This window comes from Cupressus sempervirens, chromosome 3, assembly GCF_028749045.1.
Source record: "Cupressus sempervirens isolate cs-2001-9-10 chromosome 3, ASM2874904v1, whole genome shotgun sequence".
Taxonomy (NCBI): Eukaryota; Viridiplantae; Streptophyta; class Pinopsida; order Cupressales; family Cupressaceae; genus Cupressus; species Cupressus sempervirens.
The window spans coordinates 1,078,055,683-1,078,070,906 of NC_143120.1; positions in this window are offsets into that span (position 1 = coordinate 1,078,055,683).

Sequence of the window (15,224 nt, forward strand, 5' to 3'; positions counted from 1 at the left end):
AATCAAGCTATATGTTTTTACATTAGAAAACATGAAGCATAATTAAAATTTTCATTGTTATCCCTAGCTATGAATTATGTTTGTTGATAAGTGTTGATCATAAATTGTTTAAAGTGTTACCGATATTGTTTTATATCATTGATTATTTTTGTGTGTATATTATGAGTAAACTTGAAATATAATTTGATGTCAGATTATTGTGTTTTTGAATGTAAGATAAGTGTGGTTGTCCTTGCGAGCCCACCATAAGCATGAGGGAATTAAAAGTTTCTAGTTTTTCTTATGTTTATTTTGATATTTTTGCGGTTTTTAAATTTTTATATTGATTGTAAAATTCCTTATGAAATAAATGTGTAGTATATCATTTTGATTCTTGAAGATTCATTGGCCTTGGTTATTTTGAAATGGAACCCATGGTTGATTTATGCCTTAACCTTGGTAGTATGTGATATGGAATCATACCATTATTATGTGATTACAATAATTGGTTATTGCTCTCGTTATATGATCTTTTTAGTAACTTTGAGATTATTCTGGACATCAACTTTCAATTTGTTTGGAGTATTTTCTAGGTACATTATTATGAGAGTGGCTTGTAATGGGGGTCAGAGCCCTAAGTGGATATTAGGTTAACTTGTCCTTGAATTGTAACAAAGTGTTAACATAATAAAAGTAAACTAGTTTGGGTTTATAGATTAATCAAGATAATTGTGTTTCCTCACACATGGAAATGAGAAATCATGTGTAAACTATGAATGGGTTGGAGAAGGCCAAGATACTTGGATTTTATTGAGCCATAGAATCAGCTTTCTTTTTGTCATTAAAGGTTAGAGTCCACATGAGTTCTTACCTCAGGTTTTAGGTCTAGATAAAGACTATCAAGGTAACCCATGATAGTCCAAGGCTATGTGACAACACTCTCTTGCATTTTTCTCAGACATTAATTCAATTTGCCTTTGATATCTCACTGGTATTGTGTATGTATTGCATGTTGAATCCTTTATGCATCCTTTATGTTATGTTATAGTTTTTGTTGTGATTATCATATTATGTGTTGTAACCTTGTCTTGGATTTTTTTGTGAGGTATAGATCATCTTGTGTCTATCTTGTAGCTTAATGAGGTAGGACTCAAGGTTCCACATAGTTGGGTAGTAAATAGTTTTCTCCATCGAGATTTTGATATTGGTTCATGAGCTTTTGGATGGACTCTACATCTTTAATATTCTTCATTACAGTTCCATGCTTCATGTGGATAGATGATTATTATTGTAAATTTGTATCTGATAATCTATTATGAATCTTTGTAATTGTAAATTTATACTTTCTAAAGATATGGGTGCATGTAAATGTAATAGTATCACATGTATCAAAGATTCATTGACATGTATACCTTGAGTTAGAAAAATCACCATTAGTGTTAACTATCACCATATATGTATATGTTATTTTGTTATGGATTACTAACATTTCTATTTGACATTTAACAAGAATAAGGTGTAATGATGTTATTCTTATACATTGTTTCATGATTTCTTAATTAATTTCTTATGTTATGTGTTTCTTAGTAGCAACATTGGGGAATTATAGAGAACCTAGTGTAATGTTTTAATGTTAGCACTTATGCATGTTAATAATATATTGTATTATTGTATCATTTAACTTAAATTAAAAACTAACAAGTTGAATTAAATATCCATTATGATAATGGCTAGAGAAAAAGAAATGGCAGTTGGTAAAAGATGATTTATTTGAGAGGAAGGCAAGAGCTATGAGTAATGTTAGGAGGAGGAAGTGTTATTTTATGGGGAGAAGAATTTCATTGAGGTTACACTTTGTTTTTAAAAGAAATGTTTTTTCTTTTGAAAACCAAAAAAAAGAGGAGAGTCAGTGGTAAAGGAGGAGGGAGAGAGATTTTTGGGGAAGGAAGCCACAAGAGAAAGGGGGACAAACCACAGAGGTAGGAGCTTGGGTGAAAGGAACCAATCGCTCAAGGTGGCTTTCAATGGAGCACAAATCTATTCAAGTTCCTCTCTATTTTCATCTTTTTGCGCATAGCTTATGTGAAAAAAAGAGTCTTTGAAAACATCTCAGCAATTATTACCATGTTCCTTATATACTTATTGTAAAGCATTTGGTATCTTTGAAGTCAGTAGAATAAAATATATGGTGAAATGAACTTTAGAATACTTCTAGTTGGTTCATGTTTTGTTGTCTATTTTCCTTGTTTCCTACAATATTCAAACATATCGTCAAGTTTAGAAGGAAATAAAAATGTTAGAAAATAGAACTAAACAACAACTATTATCCAAAAAAAAAAAATGGTGTTGCTTTAGGATGTACATGCTAGTAGCAGTTTGATGTGAATGGTAAGGAAGTAATTGTTATCTCATATTCTATTTTTGTTTGGCTTTTTATTAAAATAAGATGTGATTTCCACTCAATCAACATATGGAGAGTTTTATGTGCAAAATGAATTCTGAAGTAAAATTGATGTGCCTAGCAAATTGATGTTCCATTATTGTATCAAGCAATGAAGGCAGTGAATCCTTATGTTTAGTTAGATGTGATTAGTGGAGGTGGATACTACAAGGCTAAAAAGACATTAGCCCATCTCTAGCTAGTCCATCTGGGGTGTAACCATTTCTCCTCTATAAACCAATGATTTATATGAAATTGGTGTCTATTGTGATACAATGGTGTGAAAACAGAAATGGAACTTAGTGTTTTTCTATGATGTTTGATAATAAATTAGGAATTATCAAATTTTTAGTTGAAGGTATAGGAAATTGAAATGTCATTTTCTTTAGTTGACCCTCTATTGTCAATGGAGATTCTAGCCTTGTTCATATCTCTGGTTGAAAATTTATGTTTGAAAATTAACAATAGATCTAAGGTAGAAGTTAAATCTAAGAAACTTCATTTGTTTTTATTTTCTTTCATATAAATTGTTAGCTTTCATTTCAAACTTTTATTTTAAATCAAACAAACAACATGTAAAGGATATAAATCTACCTAGATATGATTTCTTTAGTAGATTTAAGAAAGGGACACAAGCCATAGGTAGAGAATGTAAATTTTAGGATCTAATCAAATCTTGTTGAGCAAGGTAGAAAGTGGGACATATAGTAGTTGCAAATCTAAAACTCATAGTAAATCTTACAAATGGAGAATCATGAGACTCTATCTACAATACTCTCTCTATCTCAATCTACTTATATTCTTTTAAATAATTGAATAGGGCTACAATTTTTTAGAAAACCAACAACAAATCATTACTCTTAATTTATTTTTATTTAACTTGTGTTCTGAAATCTTAATTTTACAATATGAAAGGGATAGTTAACAAACATTTAACAGAGCCATAATTTTCTTTCTATGATGCAGTGCAAGGCAAGAGAATCCCCAAAGGAGATGTCCTAGCCCCTAGCTATACAACCATACAACGAAAACACAACAAACAAGGAGTAATAATGAAAAATCTTATACCAAATCATAATAATATATTCATAAAATATAACTGATTACATGCAATGTGCCGAGCTGTAAGGCCTTCCCGGTTATGACCAAATACAAACCAAGTAATAGTTCTACAAGATCTCTCAAGATCCAATCCCACACCCTAGCTAGTCTAGATCCACACTCTGGTAGAAACCTCCAAGGAAGATCTCAACTTGTTCTTGCAAGCCCACCAAGCAATCTCCTTGTTTTCCAAGCCGCAACTACTAGCCCTTCTCAAAATTCACTCTTCCAAGCTCCTCTACCTCTTCTTCATAGATGAATAATGCCTAAAGACTTCCCCACAACCACTACTTATACCAATCTAAGCCACAGGTCGGCCCAAAACAAAAATTAAATACAAATACATAAATTAAATGCCAAAGTCAGCCTCCTTCAACAATTAAATTCCCAAAATTGATGTCTTAGTAAAATTTCAATATCTCCTAGGTCTGGATGAACTAGAACTCGATATTTGAAACATAGTTATAAATCTAGGCCCTCTTCTATCCCTCAAATTTTCATCCTATAAAAAGTTGTACAAAATTAGATACATGACCTAAAATAGGCACCAAATTACTAAGAAAAGTCAACGTCCCCAAAACCATGCCGAGTAACCAAAGACCATGCCGAGTGACCAAAGACCATGCTGAGTCCCAAGAACATGTCGAGCAACCATAGACCATGCTAAGCTCCCAACACCATGTTGAGCTCCATAGACTATGCCGAGCTCCCAATGTATGCCGAGCACCAAATTCCTTCTTTAACCGAGTACCAGTCCAAGCATTTACCAAAGCAACTACTGAGCCTCCTCCCATGAACTCCAAAGTAGCCACCGAGAAAAACCAGGATGCTCTTGCATCAGACTCCCTAGGTAAATAGAAAAGTGTGTCCCACACTTTGATGCCCAAAGAAAGAGAAACAACCAACTTCATGTTCACCAATTCCTTCCACTCCAATAGGGATAAGAAAACCAATCTGCACATCATCCACATCCACATCATTCTGTCAAACACTAGAGTCTTAACCATCCAATCAGCATGCTCACTCCTAGGAACAAAATAAACATGATGCTTCAACATCAAATCCTTATCTACAACAACAACTAGTGAATCCACACCAGCAACAAAAAACTCCATATCAGCCACAAAATCCACATTAGTAGCAACATGAAGATCTCCATCAACACATGTGAAACTCTCAACACCAACCATCTCATCGCTTACAACAAGATGCTTTGCAACACACAACTCACCACCAACAACAATCAGATCATCCAAGAGAAAGTGCTCTATAATTTCCATGTTAGACTAATCCAACTAATCATGAAAACCAATATCCATCCTAGCATCAACAAGGTTAGGAATATCTTCAGCAACAACTTCTAGCTATTTTGCAGATTCTATATTAGACTCCACAAACTGATCAACAAAACCAAACTCTGCCACCTTGACCTTCTTAGCTTGATCAACCAATCTAACATCCAACCAAGAAAACATCTTAGAAAAATTCCTCTCCACTATATCATGGAGTTTTTCAATCATCTCAGGGTCCAATCCTCTCAGAGCCATCTCCCAAGATCTTCAAAAACCCTCTGCAACAAATCCTTCCCATGCTCCTTGTGATAATCTTGAATTGTTTTCAAGTTAGATTACAACCTACCACCTTTCATGAACAATTAGGAGCCACATCACAAGTCTAGGATGATGGATTTGCAATCCAAAAATTCTCTACGATTATGCCTCAACAAGATTAGTCATCCATCTTTGCATCCATCGACCCATCTGTAAGCCCTCTACAATTGCAAGCCAAAACCACAATCTACCACCTCACAACCAAGAGATCTAGGAATCCAAAAAGAAAATCCACCACCAAATCAATATCAACTCAGATCTACTTCTCCAACTCAAGTCCTGGTGCAAATTGCCTCAACTTCGGCGATCTGTCCAAACACTCAGGAACAACCTTTTCTCTGATACCACTTGACGCAGTGCAAGGTAGGAGAATCCCCAAAGCCAAGATACTCCTACATCATTCTAGTATGATAAATGAAATTTTAGGAGATTAGATAAAAGAAGCTCTTGGAAGACTCATGGTTTGATCTTAAAATATTAAACTCTGATTCTTTGTAAATTAAAGATTTAGTAATAGATTTTCCATTAAGAGTTGATTTGTTTATCTTGAAGGATTGAAATTGCTAGAATTAATGTGTGGGATTATAATTATCATCTTTACAGTGATTGAGTAGTAAGGTTGGGTGTTTAATGTAGATCCAAAGAGGAGAGTAGTTAAATGGATATCAAATAATGATTTTGGTTATTCTTTTCTTATTGCCTACAAGTCTTTTACACAAAATTGTTCATGACGCTTGGCCAAACTTGGTAAAACATATGACTGAAATGCATTGGTTATTTTACTTTTTTTTCCCTCTTCCACATCATTGTGTATGTTTCTATTAGGTATATGTGTAAGTATATTAGGCACAAAGGCTACACCAGATCCTTTCAATCCAACTGTGCCAAGTTGCTAGCCTTCTTGTGCCAAGGTTGGGTAGTTCTTCTTAATCAGAGAACCTTGAGGAGCTAGTAGTAAAAGCACCTAGATCACTCTTTCATCTCATGATAGTAGATGGACAATGTTCTGACAGCTTAGATATAGGACTAAATGTAGATGGAATCTAAGGTTTGATGGCATGTTAATTTATATGTTTTATTTTATTATATGATTTACACCATATGATGTACTGATGCTATGCTTATGTTCGGCATGAAAGTCAACATAGTTTGTTACATAACATTGAGGTGTTATGTGTATATTTTAGTATCTTATGCTTTTGTAGTTCTGACATGCGGTCAGCTTGTATTAGAAACAAATGACATTAATTATGTCCAAAATTATGGTATTTATGATGACATGATTCATCTTTGTAACTCATTTGAATGTTGCTATAAAATATATTCTACTTTAATGAAATGGAAATAAATGCCTATATATAGTTGACATATGCCTTTTCAAATTTTAAATTCTACATTTTGCAATTGTTTGCATATGTGGCAAATGTTAGAGATTTTGGTTCTTACAGAAACATTTGGCAGCTATGTTGTAGCGATAGAGCTATTTATAGATCAACTTTTTAAGTCAATAGAAATCAATTTTCCCAATAAAAATCTAACCTTAGAAATAAACCAAATCTGTGATGGACTAGTTTTTACATTTGCTACAAATATATTTCTATAGTTTTAGACATGTAGTAGAATAACTAAGCATGGCATGTAATGTAGCCAAGTTATAATATGTGCATCTTCTTTTTGAAAGTATAATCTTTCCAACATTTGGTTTCATAGTCATGGGCTTTTTTTTTCATATATTTCAATCCATGTTGATTCTTAGTTTTAGAAGGATCAGTTGTTTGAGTCATAAGCGAGCCTACTGAATGGGGTTTATTGGGCTATCAAAGAATGTCCTATGTTTCTATTTCATGGTTTCAACTTGATGTCATTTTCCCTTTAGAATTGGGTTTTAGTTTCTTAAGTTGGTTTACAGATCTCAAGGAAATGTATTGATGGGTTAAGTAGGACATAGAGCTTGAACTGAAGCTCTGCTACTCACCCATGAAGAGAAAAGGAGGATCTAGAGGGTGAATTGAAGGAAGAGAACATAGTAGCATATCTTGTACATGTCCATGATGATGTATGTTTCATTTTTTCTTTGACTTCTTCCATGCCACTTGTCCTATACACATCCATGAAGCATTGTTCCTATGGAGACTCTGCAATCTGCATCACTACTAAAACTAACTAAACTATTGTAAAAGACAAGTAGCATGGAAGAAGTCAAAGAAATAATGAAGTCTTACACTTTATTTCTTTGTTAGTACTGAAACTCCAGCAGAAAATGCCATTTGGAATAAGATGATTCTTTGGGAATGCATAGGCTAAATCTATTTCAAATTGAAAATAACATTGAACAATGTTATCCTAACTTACTATTATTATATTTGATTGTCAGAAGGTTTGATATTTTTATGGTAAAAACTAACAATCCACTTACCATCATAAAGAATAATTAAAAACATTATTTTATACTTTTATTCTTTTTCCATTAGACTTTCTAATCTTTTAAAATATATCTCAAAACCTTTTGCATAATAAACATGGTGGAAAGCCACCTCTATTTATTGCACTCTAAATGAGGGTGTTGTGGGATAAATGAAAATGGATTGAAAAGTTTTCACAGATAGTACTTCTAAAATTGTAGAATTAGGTCAACGATATGGTCAAAAATCTAGTCATGCTTAATTCACTCTCATTCACTTGGTCATTGCTCTTATAGAGAATTCTCATGGGCTACTAAAGCAAGCAATTTTTTATACTACTAGTGGAGATGAATCAGTGGAATCCATTAAGAAAGTCTTGGGCCAGTACCTAGAAAAGTTGTCATCCAAAGAGTCTCCTCTTGTCGAAAGTGTTGATGTAATCAAATGCATCGAGCGCACTCAATCAACACAGCAGAAGAAAGGAGACATTTTTCTGGGAGTGAATAATCTCATAGTTGGATTACTGGGGGATTCACAAGTTATCAACAACTTTATAGATACATATATTATTTTGTTATGGATAAGTAACATTAGTATTTGAGATTTGACAAGAATGAGGTGTAATGACATTATTCTTGTACATTGTTTCATTATTGTTTAATTAATTTACTTATGTGATTATGTGTTTCTTAGTAGCAATGTTGGGGGATGTTAGAGGACCTAGTGTAATGTTTCCATGTTAACACTTATGCATGTTATTGTACTTTTTGTAGGCAATGTACTATTGTATACACTATGTCCGATTAGTGAATTAGTTTTGGACATATCAACCAATTATATGCAAGTATTTTTACCTCATTTCAATTTTTTTAAAATTTCATATTTGTTATCAATGTAATATTATTAAAAAAATATTTATCTCCATTATAATTTGTTTAATTCATTTGGTCTTATAGGACCCCTTTTCTTGGAGCTCCCGTAATGGAAAGATTTTCAGAATGTATTATATGATTAATAAACTAATACGTGAAGAATGTATTTTCTATTATTATTTTTCCTATAAAAATCAACACCGTGTCAATATTTCTTCTTTAAAACAGAACATCAATTTTTTTAATGTATATTTCATAGTCTCTTTTTAATTTATTTTTCTATATTCATATTTAAAAAAATCATAATTGTCAAATCGAAATACAAGAGCACTCTTAATTTAAAGTTTGATATTACAATTCAAAATTTAAAACATTACTATTTAAAATTTATTATTTTATTAATTGTTGATGAAAATAATAATTAACAAGATATATATAACTTTTTCTTTAATATTTTAATACACATAGTGAATGGTAAGACAATGTTCAAAACATAAGTTAATTTCTATTATATTATTTTATATTATATATTATAATACTAAAATATTATATAGTATGTAATTGAAAAGTAATAATTGTATTATATATCTATCTTTTTAGCTTTAATTTCTTATATATATTCATTATTATTATTATATATTTAATGATTGTTTCTATCACAAAACATTCTAACGAAAAGTACATGCCACTACATGACATTTATTAATATATTGCATCATTTCATTGTTTTTATCATGTGTATCATAATGTCAAGTTACAATCATTATTATCATTAAGAAAATTTGTCATATTCTTCAATGATTAACTATTACCCTCCTAATTTCCAAGGCTAGGGTATTACATTTTAGATATACTTAGGGTTAAGTTTTAGCACAGTTTATGTTTAATTGGGGTCCAATGAGATTTCAAGCAAGTTAAATTCAATTAAAATGTTGAATAATCGATAATTTTACTAATTTATTTTTTAAGAATTTTTTAAATAAAATGTATGGTTCACTTTTTTACATTGTTCTAGGACTTTTTAGCTTATTCTTATAATTAGATAATGTTAAATTAAAAATTCTATTATACACACATTAATTAATTTAGCATACATTTTAATAAGTAAAAAATATTAGATAAACTTTTAGAAATTACTAAAGTTAATAATAAAAAATTTGTTATTTATTTGAAATTTTAAAGATCCCTACAATTAACAAGAAATCTTTTAATACTAAATAACATCTTAAATTTTTAATTTTAATATCAATAAATAATTACCATTAGTTTTATAATCCATCCACCAAATAACAATTAAAACCCAATAAGCATGAGACAATAATTTTTTTTTTAAAAATAAATTATTTGCTTCAAACTTTCCAATATCTCATTTGGAAAGCCTCCTCTCTAATCATAAACCTTGAAAGTGTTGCCTAGTCATGCACTTTTGTCATAGAAGATAAGACTAGCTATTGCACCTAAGTTTGCAATAAGGTTGCTGAAGATAAATATGTTATGTTATAATTTGAGTTAGAAATGACATTAAAAAAAATGGTTTTATTTAATTTAAGATAGAAAAAAAGGGTATGATCTAATTTTGGTAAGAAAAGAAACTAACAAATAAAATTAGATTATACAATTAAAGACTATATAATTTTTTTCTATATAATTGAAGACTATATAAATGTGATTCTAAAAAACTAAAATTTAATTATATATAATTTTGGTATGAATTGACATTAACAAAATTAAATTTAATTCTATATAAGTGTGATTTATATGGAAAATTATATAAATTACATATTAACATATTTTTAAGCTAAGAAGTACATGGGAAAATAGAAAAACAACATGCATTAAATTCATTAGTAAATATAAATTTTTGGAACTTAATTAAGATATGTTAGTTTTTTTTTTTTGATAAATCAATAACATTTCCTTTTTTTTTTTGGCAAAAGTGGACAAGCCATTGAATATATATATATATTGGTTAAATAAATAAATCTGATTCAAAAGCTCAATCGGGAAAGAAGCAGGAAGAAAACCTGGAACCATTGCTATATACAATAGTTTATAACTTTAAAATTGACAAACAATACTCAATTCAAGGAATCAATAAAATCAATATACTTGACTATAGCTAACAATTGAATGTGAAATACAGTGAATTGAATAACATGAGGAAGCCTAATTTACTTGTCATAAATGAAAAGTATATATTAGGAAAATGTAGTACTAAAATGTTCAGATATAGTGTGAGTCTTAAATTTGTCTATGTTGGTTCCAATGTAAACTATTTGTAGTTTTCTTTTTAACCTATACACAACATTTATAAAAGGCAATAGAATTAGGCGATAGCACTTCATATAAAACATGGAAGAAAAATTATTATTACTTATCAAAAATTTAATTGATGTTCATATATAGTAGAAGTAAATGATGGTAATCTAAATGTAGATACCTGATTTATTATAATTTTGATGAATATGATGCTTTTGTAGAGAGTTGAAGTGTGCCTCCTCAGCTATGCAATAGTCAACACATGGATTTTTTTGCATACATACATACCTACCAAATGAGAAATTAGGTCATATGTGCAAGGAAGAAAGCTCTTTGACTCTTGAAATTTTTGTGAAAGTTATTCCTTGGTGATCAATGTTTCCAATGTCAATTGTGGCATGTTGCAATGTAACTCGTTGTGCCTTGTGTATTGTTAATGCCCATGCCATTTTAAGAGGAATTTGTTGACAAAATCCATGGCTCAATGGTGTTATTGACTCATCCATTAGGTGATTTGGGTCTCATGTGTTAGAGTAAATAATCAATAATTATTTATTTATTTTATTTACTTAAGCTTACTTAGGTTAATGTAGGTAGTTAATAGTTTTAGTGATGAGTTGTTGACAACACAGGAGTTTGTTCCCTTCTAACATGTTCCACCTTTTTGTGGACATATGCTTAGTTGTCAACCTTATCTTCTACTACTTTCTAGCTTGTTCTACAAGCTTCCTTGAGGCCTTTATATTTAGGCTCTCTCATTGTATCTCAAAAAAATATAACTCATAACTCATTGTAAATACATTTTCCTTGTTTGTAATTTTTCTCTCTCAAGTCCATTTAGAGTTTTTCCAAGCTCCACCTCTTCCTTCTTTGGTTTCCCTTTGACAAGTTATTTGCATGCTGGTGATCTTGGCGCACTATGACGTTATATTTTATCAACTCCTACATGGTATCAGAGCAGGGGAGACAGGAGGCATAGCCATTATGCAATCGCCGCTCATCTGCCACATGGTCCCTACCAAGTTAGCATTTTTCCACATGGCTACCACATGGCACTAAAACATGTCATGCCATGTGGCATCTTTTTTGCTGCAACAACCCCTAGGCCATCAAATTTAAGCTAGGGATTTGCTGATGTCAACATAACATCACCAAAAGATGCCACATGGTAGTGCCACATGGATGCCATGTGAAAATGTGTCACCCTGCATCAACACCCTTGCTAGGCTCTGGAGGGTCCTTTTTGACCTACTTGAGGTTTTTTGGCCTTATCTTGAGCATACAGAGGTATTTTTTCAATTTGAAAGAAGCACTAGAAAGTTGGTTTTGTGACAAAGACATTGGTGCAGGTATTTTCAGGTTTTGATGTAGTTTAGTTGCTCATTTTTGTAGTTGAAGTCTAAAGTTCTATTTTTGACTCCAACAAGCATATCTTTTGCATCCCATGTCTATTTTTTGAAAATGTTATATTTTTGGAAAGTTGGTTTTGTTATCTTCTCATAAATGCTATCATTTTCCTTTAGATTCTACCCCATGCTATTTCTATCATGTTTTTGGCTTTTCTTCTCTATGGTGGATATCTTCAGTGTTCCATGTCTGAGGATAATTTTTATGGCATGGGATCTTTTGTTTTGGGTTGTATCTGTTGTATCAGCTTTTTTTCTTTTCTAACCATTGTAGCTATCATTTGTAAGTATTTTTATGTACATGCACTAAGATAAAGTGTGACTCTTACATTCTAGGTTCATGAACATTGTTTTGAGATAGTTGTACTTGCACTATTTTATAAAGCACCATGGGGGATAGTTGTTTACCGCTTTTGTGCCTTTTTTTTTTTTGCCCCATTTAGAGTTGGTGTGATTGTGTATTTATAGGTGTTTTTACCTCTTCAACTCTCTCATCATTCTTGGTTCTTTCTATAGAGGATATTGGCCCACCTTCTTAGTTTTTTGTCATCTCACCCTATCTACATTAAGGGGGGGTTATTCTATTGTTACAATGCATCCTTGGTTCGATGGTTTGATAGTGTGAGCTATGTATTTAATGGTTGATCCTATATTCTAGGTTATTGTAGTGGCTAGCTACCTATGTATTTTGGTGAGATGGATCATCTACCATATAGACATTCTCGATTCATTCCTTCTTCTTCCATAGAGGTTCTTTAGATCAGCAATTTCTTTTTGATGATAGAGTTTGTGGCTTCTTCATGCTTCAATGATGCTCTTCATGATCACTCATTGTTCTTGTTTTATGGGACATTCCTTTAGTTGAAGGCTTCTTTAGTACTTCACTAGGTTCTTACCTCTTTTTGGGGGAGGGTTTTTCCCATGTGATTTTCTCTCTTTCCCCATTTTTAGAGGTTTCATTTCTTTAAATTGTACATGGGTACCTAACATGGCATTGTTGTTGGGACCCATTTTCCATTTCATCTTAGTTTTTCTGAGCTTAAGGCATTCCCTTAAGTTTCACTTAAGATGGGGTGTTAAATAATTGATTTTTAATTATTTATTCTATTTACTTAAGCTTACTTAGGTTAATGCATGTAGTTAATAGTTTTAGTGATGAGTTGTTGATAACATAGGAGTTTGTTCCCTTATAGCATGTTACACCTTTTTGTGGATGTATGCTTAGTTGTCAACCTTATCTTCTACTACTTTCCAGCTTGTTCTACAAGGTTCCTTGAGGCCTTTATCTTCAGGCTCTCTCATTGTATCTCAAAAAAACATAACTCATAACTCATTGCAAATACATTTTTCTTGTTTGCAATATTTTCTCTCTCAAATCCATTTAGGTTTTATCCAAGCTCCACCTCTTCTTTCTTTGGTTTCCCTTTGATAGGTTATTTCCATGTACGTGATCTTGGTGCACTGTGAAGTTGGATTTTATCAACTCGTACATTATGGTGGGCCTGTGTAGTTTCTAAAGAAAACAACAATAAAGAGTGGGAGTTGTGGTGGTTTCTTAGAGGTTGCATAAACAATTCCTTTTACTTGTCAAAGTGCACCATTAACAAGGCCTATTTCTACCCACAAATTGGAGACTAACATGACTTCTTTCCTAACACATAGGAGTATCTTTGACTCTAGTTGTTCATCAACATCATTTGAAATTGTAGAACCTCTAAGTTGTTCCATAATGTAGAGGGCAACTAGCATTGTTGAAGATATTAAGATTCATTTGTTATGTAACAATACCATTTCATTTGTGGAAAATAAATTTGTAGATTGTTAGAAATTGGATTATTTTTTAGAAGTTAGTGAGGAGCTTGATCTTATCATTAGAAGCTTTTAGTTAGCAATCATTGGTGTTGTATTCCATAAGTTTGACAAATGCAATTGAAATCTTACTTGAGCATTATTTTCCCCATTTTGGCAAAAAAAAATTTGCAAAGTAATAACTGTATTGAAGTTGCACCATAGGGTTCCCCAATAAGATGTTTAGGCATAAATTGGAATGTCTTTCACTGGTGGTAATTGGCCCAAATCACCAAATAGAAGCACTAAATGACCTCCAAATGGGATGTTTTTTTGCATGGAAATGCTTCATGCAATCATCTGCCAATTTTTTCTATTAGCTTTGATCCTATGGAACTAATTTCATCAATTAGAACACATTAAATGAAGTGTATAACTTGTTGGAAAGAAGCAAGTGATTGACTTTGCATTGGTGTCTTTTTTGTAATTGGAATTCAAAGTGTTGAATGAATTGTGGATGGTTGAACATTGAATGTTGCTACCCTATTGGTGCAAGAAGAAGAAGTGGCAAAGGGTCATTTGGTGCTGATTTGATTACTGTATTTTTGGTGCATCTAATAAAGTGAGATTTTATTGTTCCTTCTATCCCTTCAATAATCATTTTTAGCAGAGCTTTCATTGTGGTTACTTGTGCATGGGAAGCAACTATATTATTTTCCATTTTTTTCTCTAGTGATAGAGTGTTTTCCAAATTTTCATAAGTATCATGGGCTACATTAAATGTTTTTTGGTTGGAGTCAATGAAGGAAGTTTCTCTAACTTCTTTAAAGGTATTTCTTTGAGATTCTCCCCAATCATGGTTGAGATCTATGCTGCGTTGACCAAGCATGTTTAGTTCATCAATGTGAATAGGCTCTCCTAGTTGTAATCTAGAAAAGGCCTACCATTCATCATGCTTATCATCTTCCATTGCTTGTGTTTCCATATTTGGGATTTTTGGAATATCTTCTTCTATTGTTATTTCATTTGATCTCTATACATGCCATGGACTATACATGGTCTTGAAGCTTTCCTAGTGTTGTATGATTTCTTCTTCTAAATTTCCTATATCTTGTTGAATGTTTTTGAAAGGGTAGTACAACATTAGTTCTGTCCAACAAAATTTATAGAATGAGGTATCATTTCTAGCTAGTAGAGTGGTGAATCTTGGAGAAACTCAAACTATTTCCTTCTTAGATCTTTGTTTCCATTGATTATTTTTGTGATTGGCTTTGTAAGACCAATTTTGAGTTGCATCAAGAAGTGACAATGTTTCTATGTGTGGTGCTCGAGACATCTATATGTCAATATGACTTGGAGATATTATT